General features: G+C 46.1%; 1 non-coding gene across 1 annotated transcript; it reads right to left on the bottom strand.

The window, feature by feature from the left end:
• Window positions 1-9,524: 9,524 nt before the first annotated feature.
• On the bottom strand, window positions 9,525-9,598 carry Trnaa-ugc (transfer RNA alanine (anticodon UGC)). Its single transcript has one exon. It is a non-coding gene; the product is annotated as a tRNA-Ala (tRNA).
• Window positions 9,599-15,154: the final 5,556 nt, after the last annotated feature.

The raw sequence follows: 15,154 nt of genomic DNA, 5'->3' as shown, positions 1-15,154 counted from the left end.
GGGTATATAAAGGATGTCTGGATGCGGAAAACTGTGCAGTCGTTGTCGTAATGCGTAAACGGAGCGATTTGTCTATTGTCCTAAATGGCATGATCATTGGCTTCTGGCCCAAGGATGGAACCATTTCCGAAATGATTAAGTTTGTAAGCTGTTCCCGTGCCGCCGTGGTTGGAGTATACCATTCATGGCAAAACGGCGCTATCCAAAACCAGCGCAGAGGCAACGGACAAAAAATGGTTCAAATGGCTCTGAGCACTATGGGACTTAACATCTGAGGTCACCAGTCCCCTAGAACTTAGAACTACTTAAACCTAACTAACCTAAGGACATCACACACATCCATGCCCAAGGCAGGATTCGAACCTGCGACCGTAGCAGTCACGCGGTTCCGGACCGAAGTGCCTAGGACCGAACGGCCACCGAGGCCGGCGGCAACGAACAATACGGACAATATATGACAGGTGTGAAGGACGGCTGCGGTGATGTGTACGGGCGAACAGATGAGATGTGGAATTGTGGAGTTACTGACCGCCCAGGTGAACCAAGGTGCTAACAAGAGTGTCTGCCGGCCGGTGTGGGCGACCGGTTCTAGGCGCTTCAGTCTGGAACCGAGCAACCGCTACGGTCGCAGGTTCAAATTCTGCCTCGGGCATGGCTGTGTGTGATGTCCTTAGGTTAGTTAGGTTTAAGTAGTTCTAAGTTCTAGGGGACTGGTGACCTCAGATGTTAAGTCCCATAGTGCTCAGAGCCATTTGAACCAAGAGTGTCTCCTCAACCACAGTTCAGCAAACGTAGCTACGTATGGGCCTCCACAGTAGACGCCTCGTTCCTGTACCCACACTGACTGCTGTTCATCGGTGACAAGTTGCCCTTTGCTGAAGAATCATGTTTTATGCTCCATCAGACATGACCATTGCCGTGTATTTCGCGAAACATCTGAAAGAAAACGCCCTGTAACCAGGAGGGGGTTGTGGTCTGACGAAGGCTTTCGTGGCATTCCCTGTGTGATATCATCATTCTGGAAGACGCAATGGATCACCACACGCACTCATCTAGCTCTGAGGACAATGTCTACCCCTACATGTAGTTTGTTTTTCCTCGATACGATGGCATCTAGCATCAGGACAATGCAACATGTCACACAGCTCGCAGTGTACGTGCGTAGTTCGAAGAGCACCAGGATGAGTTTATCGTAATTCCCTGGCCACCTGATTTAAACTTATTCGAGAATCTGTGGGATCCCCTCGATCGGGATGTTGGCGTCATGAAGGCTCACCATGGAACCTAACGCGGCTGTCCACAGCACTGGACTCGGCATGGCACCACATCCCTGTCGGAACCTTCCAGAACCTCGCTGACTCTCTACCTGCACATCTCGCGCAGCAAAACGTGGTTATTCAGGGTTTGGACAGGTGTTCACATTAATGTGACTGGAGAATGCAACAGTGAACTTCTATATTCAGACTGGAACATATATCGCAAAGATATGTTGAACGCCGGCGATGGAGGCGTTTTTAAAGTCGTAAAAAGTACGATATTATCTAATGCGGATAATACAAAAATGGCTCTGAGCACTATGGGACTTAATATCTTAGGTCATCAGTCCCCTAGAACTTAGAACTACTTAAACCTAACCAACCTAAGGACATCACACACATCCATGCCCGAGGCAGGAGTCGAACCTGCGACCGTAGCAGTCCCGCGGTTCCAGACTGCAGCGCCTAGAACCGCATGACCACTGCGGCCGGCGCGGATAATACAGATTGCAAATGTGAAATATAAGGGGCGTTCGAGAAGAAACGAGCCGGAGTCTGGAATGCGCAAACTGGTAACAGGAGGGTAACATCGTGGCGTGTGTAAAGAGATGTGGTTCCAACCAGATCGTGGATGGAAGTTCACAGCCCGTCACTAGAGAGCATGCGTGCACGTCACGTGACTATATAGAGCTAGCAGCATCATGCCTCAATCGTCCAAAGCTACTAGTCTGACGTTCTTCTTTGACAAAGATCGCCACCTTCTGCTTCAGTTTATGCAGCACGGGACAACAGTGAATGCCCAAAGTTACTCGCAGATCTTTACCATCCTTCGTTAAGCGATCAAATCAAAACGACCAGGCAGTCTCACCCGTGGGGTCATTCTGCTCCACGACAATTCAAAGCCTCATACGGCCAACACAGTCGCGGCACTCCTGCAGAAATTCAAATGGTTCTCAGCCACCCTCCATACAATCCGGATCTCTCTCCTTGTGATTACGCCGTTTTTGGTCCCCTTAAAAAGTCTCTGAGGGGCAAACGATTCACCTCGGTCGACGACGCCCAGCTGTACGTGCGGAACTGGTTAACATCGCAGCCTTGGGAATTTTATGAGACAGCCATTCACCACCTTGTCACCCAGTGTCTCAACAGACAGGGTCAATACTTCTAACATACAGGTACTGGTTTCTGTAATCATGCCTCTGGCTCGTTTCTTTTTGAACGCCCTTTACAGTTTATGTGAAGATAAGTATTAAAGGTGGATCAAAAGTGATCATCGAATGCTTCTGTAGATCCCTGCCTCAGGAGCAGTAGTGGAGAATATTTGAGGGGAAATTTGGAGCATATTACACGTATAGGAATTTCGTGAATTTCAACGGCATGGTGCAAGTCTTTCAATCGGACGTCACTTCGGCGACTTACGTGTACCTGACCTACCACAATTATCCAGATGGGGAGACGACCCACAGATCGAACCGTTCCTGGCGAATCTTGACATAGTCGATAGATGAAGGCTAGGTTAAAGGCGGTTTGAAAATTGTTGGTGACGTGGATTCGATCCACGTGCTTTCGTCCTGTACCACCAAGCCCAAGATATCCTGATTATGTTACAGTGTTAGGCGGAGATTTAACATACCAATTACAGATTACAAGCCTCAAGTGATTAATGCATGTGGTGGGGGAAGATAATCATGTTAAGTTTTTCTAAATGCCTTATCAGAAAACTGAATCGAGCAGTTAATCAAAGAACTGACTTGTGAAGGAAACATACCAGATCTTCTGATCACCATATGGCTCGGACTTCACTTCTCAGCGCAGATCAGGCAATCAGTGATCATAAGGCCGTTACAGCGTCACTGAATACGGCTGTAAATCTATACATACCAAACAAACGTATGTATGTACGTTCCTAATCTCTTCCTAAGATAGTGGACCGATTTCAACCAAACTTTCTACACACATAACATACTATGTGGAAAGTAATATTGCGAAGGTAAGAACCACCAGCCTCCTATTAGGGTGAGAATGATAACACGGCGAGAGAATGGAGGGAGGAGGAGGTGGACAGACAGAGAGGACGAAGGAGGAGATAGATATCGGTGAGGAGGAGATAGACAGAGAGACAGAGAAGGAAGACTGGAGAAGGGAACAGAAGTAGTTGGACAGAGATGGGGGAAGGAGGTGATGGACGGTTAAGAAAAATGGAAGAGTTGGAGAGAAAGGGGGGAGGGGGCAAGAGAAAATGGACTGATAAAGAGAGAAGGAACAAATGAAAAGGAAGACATGGAGAAGGAAATGGACAGTGAGGGGAGGTGGAGGTGGACTTAGAGAGGGGGAGGAGTAGATGGACAGAGAGGGAGTGAAGCAGATGAACAGAGAGGGGCAGGAGGACATGGGCTAATAGATCGGAAGAAATAGCTTACCAGGCGGGTATTCAGCTAATATAAAGAAAGATAGGAAGATACTTCCGCTTGGAGAAAGAAGAAACCGACTGCAGATTACGTGAGTGATCATCATGAAAATTTCATCTCCGGCACTAACGATGTTCAGCGTCAATGGATAAAGTTCAAGGGTAGTGTACGATAACCTTTAGAAATACATGTGCCGAGAAAACTTGTGAGGAACGGAAAAGACACGCCGTTGTTCAACAGCCACGTTATAAAACTGCAACGAAAGTAAAGAGAGCTTCAATGCGAAGTTAAATGCAGCCTAAACTTCGCAAACAAACGAAAAACTGAACAAAGCTGAAATTAGCGTAAGGAGAGCCATTCATGAAGCCTTCAGCGAAATAAGTCATATTCAGTACACCGACTTGGTAGAAAAACCTATGAAGTTTTGGTCTTATGATCAATCATAAAAAGATCGAAGCCATCTATTCTAATCCTCCATAACCGTAATGACATCGAAACGGTGGATGACACGCAGAGGGTCGAAATACTAAACTCCATTTGCCAAAAGTATTTCGCTCAGGAAGATCGCACTGTAGTTTAAATCGTCGCACGAACTTCAGCATGACAAATTTCGAAGTAAGTGACAATGAAGGGGCACTGGAGCTGACTATTGGAAAATGGTGCGTAGATACCAACACTCAAGTTAATGTCATGTTTCTGCAGTTCTGAAAGGTACGTAATGGATAAAATAACAGCATACGGAACATCAGCCGTTCTGTGTGATTGGATTGATGAGTTCCTAATAAACAGAATGCGGTGTGTCATTCTCAGCGGAGCGAAATCTTCAGACGTAGAAGTGACTTCGGTTGTACCCCGAGAGAGTATCACTTGGACCCGTATATATAAATGACCTAGTGGGTACTAGCAGAAGTCCCATAAGGATTCACGAATGGCACAGTGTATACGGAAAAGTCGCTACGCTAGAAAATTGTAGCAAAGTGCAAAAAGAGCTACAGAGGATAGACTTTTGGTGGAGGAATTGCCAATTGACCATCAACATAAACGAATGTAACGTTTTGGGCACAAGTAGACAGAAACTCATTATACTATGCTAACGCGATTGAAGAACAATCACTAGAAGCAGTCACATTTATGAAGTGTCAAACAGCATGAGTAAGGAGAGTTTTAAAATGGAAGAACGACATGAAACTAATCGCAAGTAAGGCAGATGCCTGACAGTCATTGGAAGAATTCTGAGAAAGTTTAGTCCACCCGCAAAGGAGGTAGCTTGCAAAACCCTCTTTCGACCAGTACTTGAATATTGCTCGTCATCGCTTCCCACGCCCGGGTTCCCGGGTTCTGCCTCGTGATGACTGGGTGTTGTGTGATGTCCTTATGTTAGTTAGGTTTAAGTAGTTCTAAGTTCTAGGGGACTGATGACCATAGATGTTAAGTCCCATAGTGCTCAGAGCCATTTGAACCATTTTTATTGCTCGTCAGTCTGGCAGCCATACCAGATAGGATTGATAGGAGAAATAGAGGAAATAAAACGGAAAGAAGTGCGTCCCGTTACAGGTCTATTTAGTGGCGCGAAAACGTCACAGTGATGCTGAACCAACTTCATTCGCAGACGCTGCAGGAGAGGTGTTGCGCATTACGGTGTGGTTTAGTGTTAGAGACCCGGGAGCGTACGTTCCTAGAAGAGTCAACCAATATATTGCTTCCTCTTGCATATATCTCGCGAGAAGACCACGAAGATAAAATTAGAGAGATTCGAGACCACACGGAGGCTTGCCAATAATCGTTACTCCCGAGAACTATTCGCGACTGGAACAAAAAATGGTTCAAATTGCTCTGAGCACTATGCGACTTAACTTCTGAGGTCATCAGTCGCCTAGAACTTAGAACTAATTAAACCTAACTAACCTAAGGACATCACACACTTCCATGCCCGAGGCAGGATTCGAACCTGCGACTGGAACAGAAAAGGAGGAAGTGACACTGGGTACACAAAGTACCCTCCGCCACAGACCATAAGGTGGTTTCGGATTATAGATGTAGATGTAGAAGTAGCGATATCCGCAGTTTTGATGATCTGGCAAATTTATTTTAACTTCGTTGCTGGATGGTTTCCTGTCCCCACAGTCGTCAGTTAATCCAAAGCAGGGTATTTGTTTGTGCTCCATCTGCCCAATACACACCTAAACGAGTGGGAGAAGACCACCTAAAACCAGACTCTTGTTGGCCAGTGTACGAGGCCAACGGTCACTAATCCGCCGCCGTGATTCGAACCAGCTGTGGCTCACTTCGCTATCCTGTAAGCTCCACCTTAAGCTATAGGAGCAGCTAATCCTGTCAAGTCATGTAGTCGCAGCTACAAGAGTGGACAAAAATGTGTAAACGCCGCGAGATATGCGTACTTGAACATAATGATGATGATGTTTGGTTTGTGGGACGCTCAACTGCGCGGTCTTCTGCACCCACACAGTGAAACGTCTCTGTGAAGTCTTTTCATAAGACACTTGTCGAATTCGGTACAACTTATTCACTTTACTACCTGATTTTAGCTCAATTAATGAACTCTTCCAGAAAGACGGAGCACTCAAATAAGGCCTATTGAATATTATATGTGTGTTTTAATGCGGGGTTTCGGTTTTGTTTTGTGGGAAACGCTGAGTTGGTCATCGTATGCTGGGAGCAGACGATGTTGCTTCTCGTTTGAAGGAGAGCACAGGATGACCAACTTAACTTAGGTTTCCAGTACCTGCACAGAGATGTCGAAGGCTGTGTCGAAGGCTGTTTTTGTGTGAGGTTGGTGACGGAGGGCTACCCCTCTGGTAGCTTCCGCTGCACGGGGCGCTAGGTAATCTCGAAAGAGGAAGCGGCACTCTTCGGTGAACGCTTGGTGAGTACGGATAGTAGCTCTTAAGGGGGTTTTCATGTGATAGGAAGCAGGTTGAGTTAGGACTTCGTTATGTTTAACTGTTGATACACTTAAGAACTTCAGCTTAACTGAAGCGTGTGAAGCGAGCTATTTTTCCGAATGTGCCACAATTATATTGCTTTATGTTGTGGCGTAACAAGCTAGCTACGCCACACTGAGAAGTAGCCGGAAGGGCACGCGTCAACTCTCGCCGTCTTGCGTTAAGTCTGAAACAGGATACGTGATGAAAGCTATAAAGAAAAGAACGGAGCTTCTCGTATACTTAACTTTAATTTCTTGTTGTACATTGCTCTTGATAATACAAGTGAGACTCTCTCCAGATATGGTTAACTGCGCCTTGCTAGGTCGTAGCCATGGACTTAGCTGAAGGCTGTTCTAACTGTCTCTCGGCAAATGAGAGAAAGGCTTCGTACGTGTAGTCGCTAGCAATGTCGTCCGTACAACTGGAGCGAGTGCTAGTCCGGCTCTCTAGACCTGCCGTGTGGTGGCGCTCGGTCTGCGATCACTGCCAGTGGCGACACGCGGGTCCGACATGTACTAATGGACCGCGGCCGATTTAAGCTACCACCTAGCAAGTGTGGTGTCTGGCGGTGACACCACACTTTAAATAGGCGATTTTTGGGTGTTTGAGTTAAAAGTGTGGAAGTTACTTTGTTCATTTCGAACAACGATGAAGTAGAATTTCAAATGATAAATCTGATTAGGAAGAGCTGGTTAGGATCACTTCAACAGTACGTGAGTGTAATACAGTGACGAAGCGAGTATGATTTTTAATGATTTTAATCTTATATTTTGTGGAAGTTGCTTTTGTCTTTTTGTGTCGATTTTGTGCCACGTGTTTGGTAATCAATGACCCTTCTGGTCTACCACGGCACCGCAGTAGGCTTCATTTTAACAGTTTACTTCTTTAATGAGCTATAATTTCTGCGAGAATATTTGTTCTTTCCCGCGCTTTCTACGAAGCAGCACAACAGTTTGAGTCAGAATGCACCACGTGCTCTAGTTCGGCCGTTTGCAAGCAGCAGACGCAGTTAGTATGTTGAATAATTATCGCACAACCTCGTGCATTGGTTAAACCTCTGTCCAGAATAGTGCACGCGGAGTATCGTAATGCAAATGTCACTGAGATATTTTTATGGTATTAATGCAAAGGAGATGATAGTATCATTGTCCCCCAATCCCGTTTTTTGTATTTCTTCTTGCTGAAGTTAAATTGTGGTGCTCTGTTATATTCTCACGTAATTCTTACTTAAATATTTCTAGTCAGGCACCAGTTATGTGTAGTTAGGATGTGCAACCAAATACTTAGATACAATAAATAATCTACGTGAAAGCCGGCCGGTGTGCCCGTGCGGTTAAAGGCGCTTCAGTCTGGAACCGCGTGACCGCTACGGTCGCAGGTTCGAATCCTGCCTCGGGCATGGATGTGTGTGATGTCCTTAGGTTAGTTAGGTTTAATTAGTTCTCAGTTCTAGGCGACTGATGACCTCAGAAGTTAAGTCGCATAGTGCTCAGAACCATTTGAACCATCTACGTGAAAAATAAATTCTGTGGTGTTGATCTTACCCACTTACTCCGATTTCGAATCCTGAATTAATCAAGTTGCTTCATGCACGACATTGAGTGCTGTTTATCTGGCTACTTAAATTTGCATACTTGTAGTTAAATTATTAAAGTAATTACACTAATAATTTTCCAGCTCCGTTTTTTTTAAATGGTTAGGAAGGGCTTGGGCTGGTGGCGACCCTGAATTTTTATCATTATTTGTGTGAGAGAAGCAGCTATAAATGCGAGATAACGTATATGGATGGACGAGAAACGTCGTAAAGATAGTAATACGTTACAACAGCCCAATTTTTTTTACCCAATCCAATCTAGCCACTGTCAGGAATGATGATGATATGATGAGGACACCAGAAACATCCAGTCCCCGGCAGAGAAAATCCCCAACCCGGCCAGGAATCGCACCCGGGACCCCGTGATCCAGAGGTAGCAACGCTCGCCACTAGCCCACAAGCTGCGCACTTTGAACATAGTAGTGCAGTGTTGACCAAGCCAGCACGTCGCGATGTCGTAGTTGACCATGAAAGACACCTGTGCAATGCTCCCAATACGTTGCACGTGCCAGCCGTGGTGAGAACAGTCTTCCGTGTAGTTGCGAGCGCATTATGTTGGAGCTAAGTGAATTCAAAAATTGGCAGATTGTTGTTGCGCGTATGGTAGTTGTTTCCGTAACAAAGATGACGAAGTGTTTGGTGTTTCAAGAGGCACTGTATCGAAGGTTTACACTGTATACAGGGAAAGCGGATACACCTCATCCGCTAAGTCACAACGATGACGTAAATGTGTACTGACTGATGGTGACGGACGGTCATTGAAGTGGATTGTGACGAAAAATAAGAGACAACAGCTGAAAAGAAATTACAATGAAATGAACACCCTTAGCTGCTTACAGGAGTTGACATACGTCAACGGGTACAGATGAAAATGTGTGCCCCGACCGGGACTCGAACCCGGGATCTCCTGCTTACATGGCAGACGCTCCACCCATCTGAGCCACCGAGGACACAGAGGATAGCGCGACTGCAGGGATTTATCTCTGGGACGTCTCCCGCGAAACCCACATTCTCAACGTATTGTCCCGCACTACATTCGTAGTGCCCCCGCCCATTATACTCATTACTCGCGGCGCGTTGCCGATTCCCGTAAGAGTTCGGGCACTGTTTGTGCATTCGCACAGAAGAAGAAGATGGTCAAGTGGCCGGTGAGCCTTAACTATATTTGTATACTAAGATGGTATGTGTTCTTTCGGACATGTCCGAAAGAACAGATACCATCGGTGACCATGCAGCACGTTAGAATGAAATTACAATGAAATGAACACCCTTAGCTGCTTACAGGAGTTGACATACGTCAACGGGTACAGATGAAAATGTGTGCTCCGACCGGGACTCGAACCCGGGACCTCCTGCTTGCATGGCAGACGCTCTACCCATCTGAGCCACCGAGGACACAGAGGATAGCGCGACTGCAGGGATTTATCTCTGGGACACCTCCCGCGAAACCCACATTCTCAAAGTATTGTCCCGCACAACGAGGTGCATTCAAGTTTTAAGGCCTCCGATTTTTTTTCTCCTGACTGGAAAGAGATAAAAACATGCGCATTGTTTTAAAATGAGGCCGCGTTCATTGTCAATACGTCCCAGAGATGGCAGCACCGTACGGCAGATGGAATTTTACCGCCAGCGACGAGAATGAGAACTGCTTTAAATACTTAAAATGGCGACGTTTTCCTTACCTGAACAGCGTGCAATCATTCGTTTTCTGAATTTAGGTGCTGTGAAACCAATTGAAATTCATCGACAGTTGAAGGAGACATGTGGTGATGGAGTTATGGATGTGTCGAAAGTGCGTTCGTGGGTGCTACAGTTTAATGAAGGCAGAACATCGTGTGACAACAAACCGAAACAACCTCGGGATCGCACAAGCCGGTCTGACGACATGATCGAGAAAGTGGAGAGAATTGTTTTGGGGGATCGCCGAATGACTGTTGAACAGATCGCCTCCAGAGTTGGCATTTCTGTGGGTTCTGTGCACACAATCCTGCATGACGACCTGAAAATGCGAAAAGTGTCATCCAGGTGGGTGCCACGAATGCTGATGGACGACCACATGGCTGCCCATGTGGCATGTTACCAAGCAATGTTGACGCGCAACGACAGCATGAATGGGATTTTCTTTTCGTCGGTTGTGACAATGGATGAGACGTGGATGCCATTTTTCAATCCAGAAACAAAGCGCCAGTCAGCTCAATGGAAGCACACAGATTCACCGCCACCAAAAAAATTTCGGGTAACCGCCAGTGCTGAAAAAATGATGGTGTCCATGTTCTGGGACAGCGAGGGCGTAATCCTTACCCATTGCGTTCCAAAGGGCACTACGGTAACAGGTGCATCCTACGAAAATGTTTTGAAGAACAAATTCCTTCCTGCACTGCAACAAACACGTCCGGGAAGGGCTGCGTGTGTGCTGTTTCACCAAGACAACGCACCCGCACATCGAGCTAACGTTACGCAACAGTTTCTTCGTGATAACAACTTGGAAGTGATTCCTCATGCTCCCTACTCACCTGTCCTGGCTCCTAGTGACTTTTGGCTTTTTCCAACAATGAAAGACACTCTCCGTGGCCGCACATTCACCAGCGGTGCTGCTATTGCCTCAGCGATTTTCCAGTGGTCAAAACAGACTCCTAAAGAAGCCTTCACCGCTGCCATGGAATCATGGCGTCAGCGTTGTGAAAAATGTGTACGTCTGCAGGGCGATTACGTCATAAAGTGACGCCAGTTTCATCGATTTCGGGTGAGTAGTTAATTAGAAAAAAAATCGGAGGTCTTAGAACTTGAATGCACCTCGTACATTCGTAGTGCCGCCGCCCATTATACTCATTACTCGCGGCGCGTTGCCGATTCCCGAAAGAGCTCGTATGTTAACTCCTGTAAGCAGCTAAGGGCTTTCATTTCATTGTAATTTCATTCCAACGTGCTGCATGGTCACCGATTGTATCTGTTCTTTCGCACATGTCCGAAAAAACAGATACCATCTTAGTATATAAATATAGTTAAAGCTCACCGACCACTTGACCATCTTCTTCTTCTGTGCGAATGCACAAACAGTGCCCGAACTCTCACCGGAATCGGCAACGCGCCGCGAGTAATGAGTATAATGGGTGGGGGCACTACGAATGTAGTGCGGGACAATACGTTGAGAATGTGGGTTTCGCGGGAGGCGTGCCAGAGATAAATCCCTGCAGTCGTGCTATGTGTCCTCTGTGGCTCACCGAGCGAGGTGGCGCAGTGGTTAGCACACTGGACTCGCATTGGGAAGGACGACGGTTCAATCCCGCGTCCGGCCCTCCATATTTAGGTTTTCCGTGATTTCCCTAAATCGCTTCAGGCAAATGCCGCGATGGTTCCTTTGAAAGGGCACGGCCGACGTCCTTCCCCATTCTTCCCTAATCGTATGAGATCGATAAGCTCGCTGTTTGGTTTCTTCCCCCAAACAACCAACCAACTAACCTCTGTGGCTCAGATGGATACAGTGTCTGCCATGTAAGCAGGAGATCCCGGTCGGGGCACACATTTTTATCTGTCCCCGTTGACGTATGTCAACGCCTGTAAGCAGCTAAGGGTGTTCATTTCATTGTAATTTCATTCTGAGCTGCATGGTCACCGATGGTATCTATTCTTTCGGACATGTCTGAAAGAACAGATACCATCTTAGCATATAAACAGCTGAAAAGGTCACTGTGAAACTGAAAGCCGCACTTGCGAGCACTGTCAGCACCAAAACAACACTAAAGGATCTCCGTAAGCTGGGAATTTCAGGGCGACCAGGAACTCTTAAATCACTCAGAGTGTCTGCAGCTCGTTGTCGTGCGGTAGCGTTCTCGCTTCCCGCGTCCGGGTTCCCGGGTTCGAGTCCCGGCGGGGTGAGTCATTTTCTCAGCCTCGTGATGACTGGGTGTTGTGTGATGTCCTTAGGTTAGTTAGGTTTAAGTAGTTCTAAGTTCTAGGGGACTGATGACCATAGATGTTAAGTCCCAGAGTGCTCAGAGCCATTTGAACCATTTTTTTCACTCATGGTGACGCAAACGCCCATAACGGAAAAACGTGGTGCCGAAGCTATAAAACCTAGTCCAGTGGGAGAAGGTCATTTGGTCAGGCGAATCTTGGTTCTGAGCACTACGGGACTTAACATCGGAGGTCATCAGTCCCCTAGAACTTAGAATTACTTAAACCTAACTAACCTAACGACAGAAAACACATCCATGCCCGAGGCAGGATTCGAACCTGCTACCGGAGCAGTCGCGCAGTTCCAGACTGAAGCGCTGAGGACCGCTCGGCCACCCCGGCTTGCCGAAGACTGGTACACGGCGGGGTTTCGGTGATGATACGGGCGGTCATATCCTGGTATTCCATGGGCCCTATGGTTACTCTCCATAGTCGAATTACTGCCATTGTTTATGTGACTGTTGTGGCTGATGAGGTCTTCTCCATGTTTCAGTGTTTGCTCCCCAATGGTGATGCTGTGTTACGAGCCGAAAAGAGCCCTGTTCGCACAGCTTGCATCGTTCAGGACTGGAATTGAGAACACGAGGACGAATTGCTGCATCCCCCTTGGCCATCACAGTCACCAGACCTCAATACTACTATGCCTTCGTGGTCCACTTTGGAAAGAAGGGTGTGTGATCACTACCCACTTTTAATCTCTTTACCTGAGCAAGTCTTTATTTTGCAGGAGGGATAGTATAAGATGACGTTCAGAACCATAAAGCACCTGCATTTAACCATTCGAGACGATTGGAAGGTGTTCTGAATGCCAACAGGTTTCACACACCATACTGTTTCCATATTTTTGTCAACCCCATTATGTACCGTACTGTAGCTAACTGGAGCGTAAATGTAGAGATAGATAAACGTACTTTTCAGTTTGCTATCTATAAACGGGATGTAAGTTACCGAATGTAACGTATGATGTGCAGTACATGGCACATTCTAACGATGATATGTTCGCGATTTAGGGAACAGGAGACCTTTTCCTGAACCTGGCGTACTGCCGAACTGTCTACGGACTTCCCTATGACGCACATCGAGATTACTGACCGCGCTGACCACTCTGTAACACAACCGTAAGACGTCTGAGGTGAACAACTTGGCTGGGTGGCCGCACAGGTGTTTATGCAGTCCTGTGCGTTCCATTCTCTGAAACGCCGTAGTCTTGCAGACGTTCCCATCTGACTTGTTTGCCGAACAGCTTTTCTGGAACTTTTCGCAGCCGCTAAACTGGCCGTCAAGTTTTTCCCGTACGCAGCGTCACCCAGTAACTCAGCTGAACCCGGACGTATTTGCATATCGCGGGAAAAGAGGATGCATCACGCTTTTCGCCGTACAGTGGTGCAATGTAACACTCTACAATGTTGAAAAAATTCTCCGATGTACTCGCTGCGTACCCTTGCATAATCTTTTAATTCTGAACGTAAAGATCAGGTCTGTTTGAGGTCTTCATAATGTTTACACGGCAAGTAAGCGAGCCCCCGCCAATACATGTTCCCAAATCTACAAATTTTGTAGATGTATTTTTTATCTTTGAAATCTGACGTATTGTCAATTGTAAGTATGTGACCTTTTTCAAATGTTTGTATAATAATATATTATGTCTCGATCTCTTTAATATACCTATTAAAATATCCACATCACAGGTTTTGGCGAATATACGACATCTTCAGATGTGACAAAATCCACCACCAAACTTCATACTGATACATAACAAAATGGCCCATATCCCCTCCTCCCTCTCTGTCCATCTCCGCCTCCTTCTCACTCTCTGTCGATCTCCTCCTTTCCTGACCGTATCTTCCTCCTACCTCTCTCTGTCCATCTCTTCCTCCCCTCCTCTGTCCATCTCCTCCTCTCCCCTCTCTGTCCATTTCCCCTCCCTCCTATCACTGTTCAAATCCCCCTCCGCCTAACTGTGTCCACTCCTTCTCTCTCCACGTTATCGCCTCAAATCCTGTAGTGATTGCTGGTTCTTACCGCACAATACTTCTTCCCAGACTGTAAGTACTATGTGTTTAAATTTTATTGAATCTGGTTTATGTGTTAAGAGGAATGTTTTACTCGTGGCTTTCCCGCGTATACACATATCACACATATTTCACATACTTCGCACATTGTTTACCTGTATAACTAGTGAATTTCACCCTGCAGTTTCGTTTTCATGCAGCTCAACATTTATGAAGTATCTCCTGAACTATGTGTTGTAGACTGACAAAATTGCGTAAATACGTTCAGCAGCATTTGTGGATGTTGTTGTTGTTGTATTTGTTGTGGTCTTCAGTCCAGAGACTGGTTTGATGAAGCTCTCCATGCTACCCTATCCTCTGCAAGCTTCTTCATCTCCCAGTACTTACTGCAACTTACATCCTTCTGAATCTGCTTAAAGTATTCATCTCTTCGTATCCCTATACGATTTTTACCCTTCACGCTGCCCTCCAATGCTAACTTTGTGATCCCTTGATGCCTCAGAACATGCTCTACCAACCAGTCCCTTCTTCTTCTCAAGTTGTGCCACAAACTCCTCTTCTCCCCTATTCTATTCAATACCTCCTCATTAGTTACGTGATCTACCCATCTAATCTTCAGCATTCTTCTGTAGCACCACATTTCGAAAGCTTCTATTCTCTTCCTGTCTAAACTACTTATCGTCCATGTTTCAATTCCATACATGGCTACACTCTATAAAAATATTTTCAGAAACGACTTTCTGACACTTAAATCAATACTCGATGTTAACAAATTTCTCTTCTTCAGAAACGCTTTCCTTGTCATTGCCAGTCTACATTTTATATCCTCTCTACTTCTACCATCATCAGTTATTTTGCTCCCCAAATAGCAAACCTTCTTTACTACTTTAAGTGTCTCATTTCCTAATCTAATTCCCTCAGCATCACCCGACTTAATTCGACTACATTCCATTATCCTCGTTTTGCTTTTGCTGATGTTCACCTT

Source organism: Schistocerca nitens, chromosome 9, assembly GCF_023898315.1.
Source record: "Schistocerca nitens isolate TAMUIC-IGC-003100 chromosome 9, iqSchNite1.1, whole genome shotgun sequence".
Classification (NCBI taxonomy): domain Eukaryota; kingdom Metazoa; phylum Arthropoda; class Insecta; order Orthoptera; family Acrididae; genus Schistocerca; species Schistocerca nitens.
Note: the sequence above shows the minus strand (reverse complement) of the source record. Positions and strands in the feature narration are given on the sequence as shown.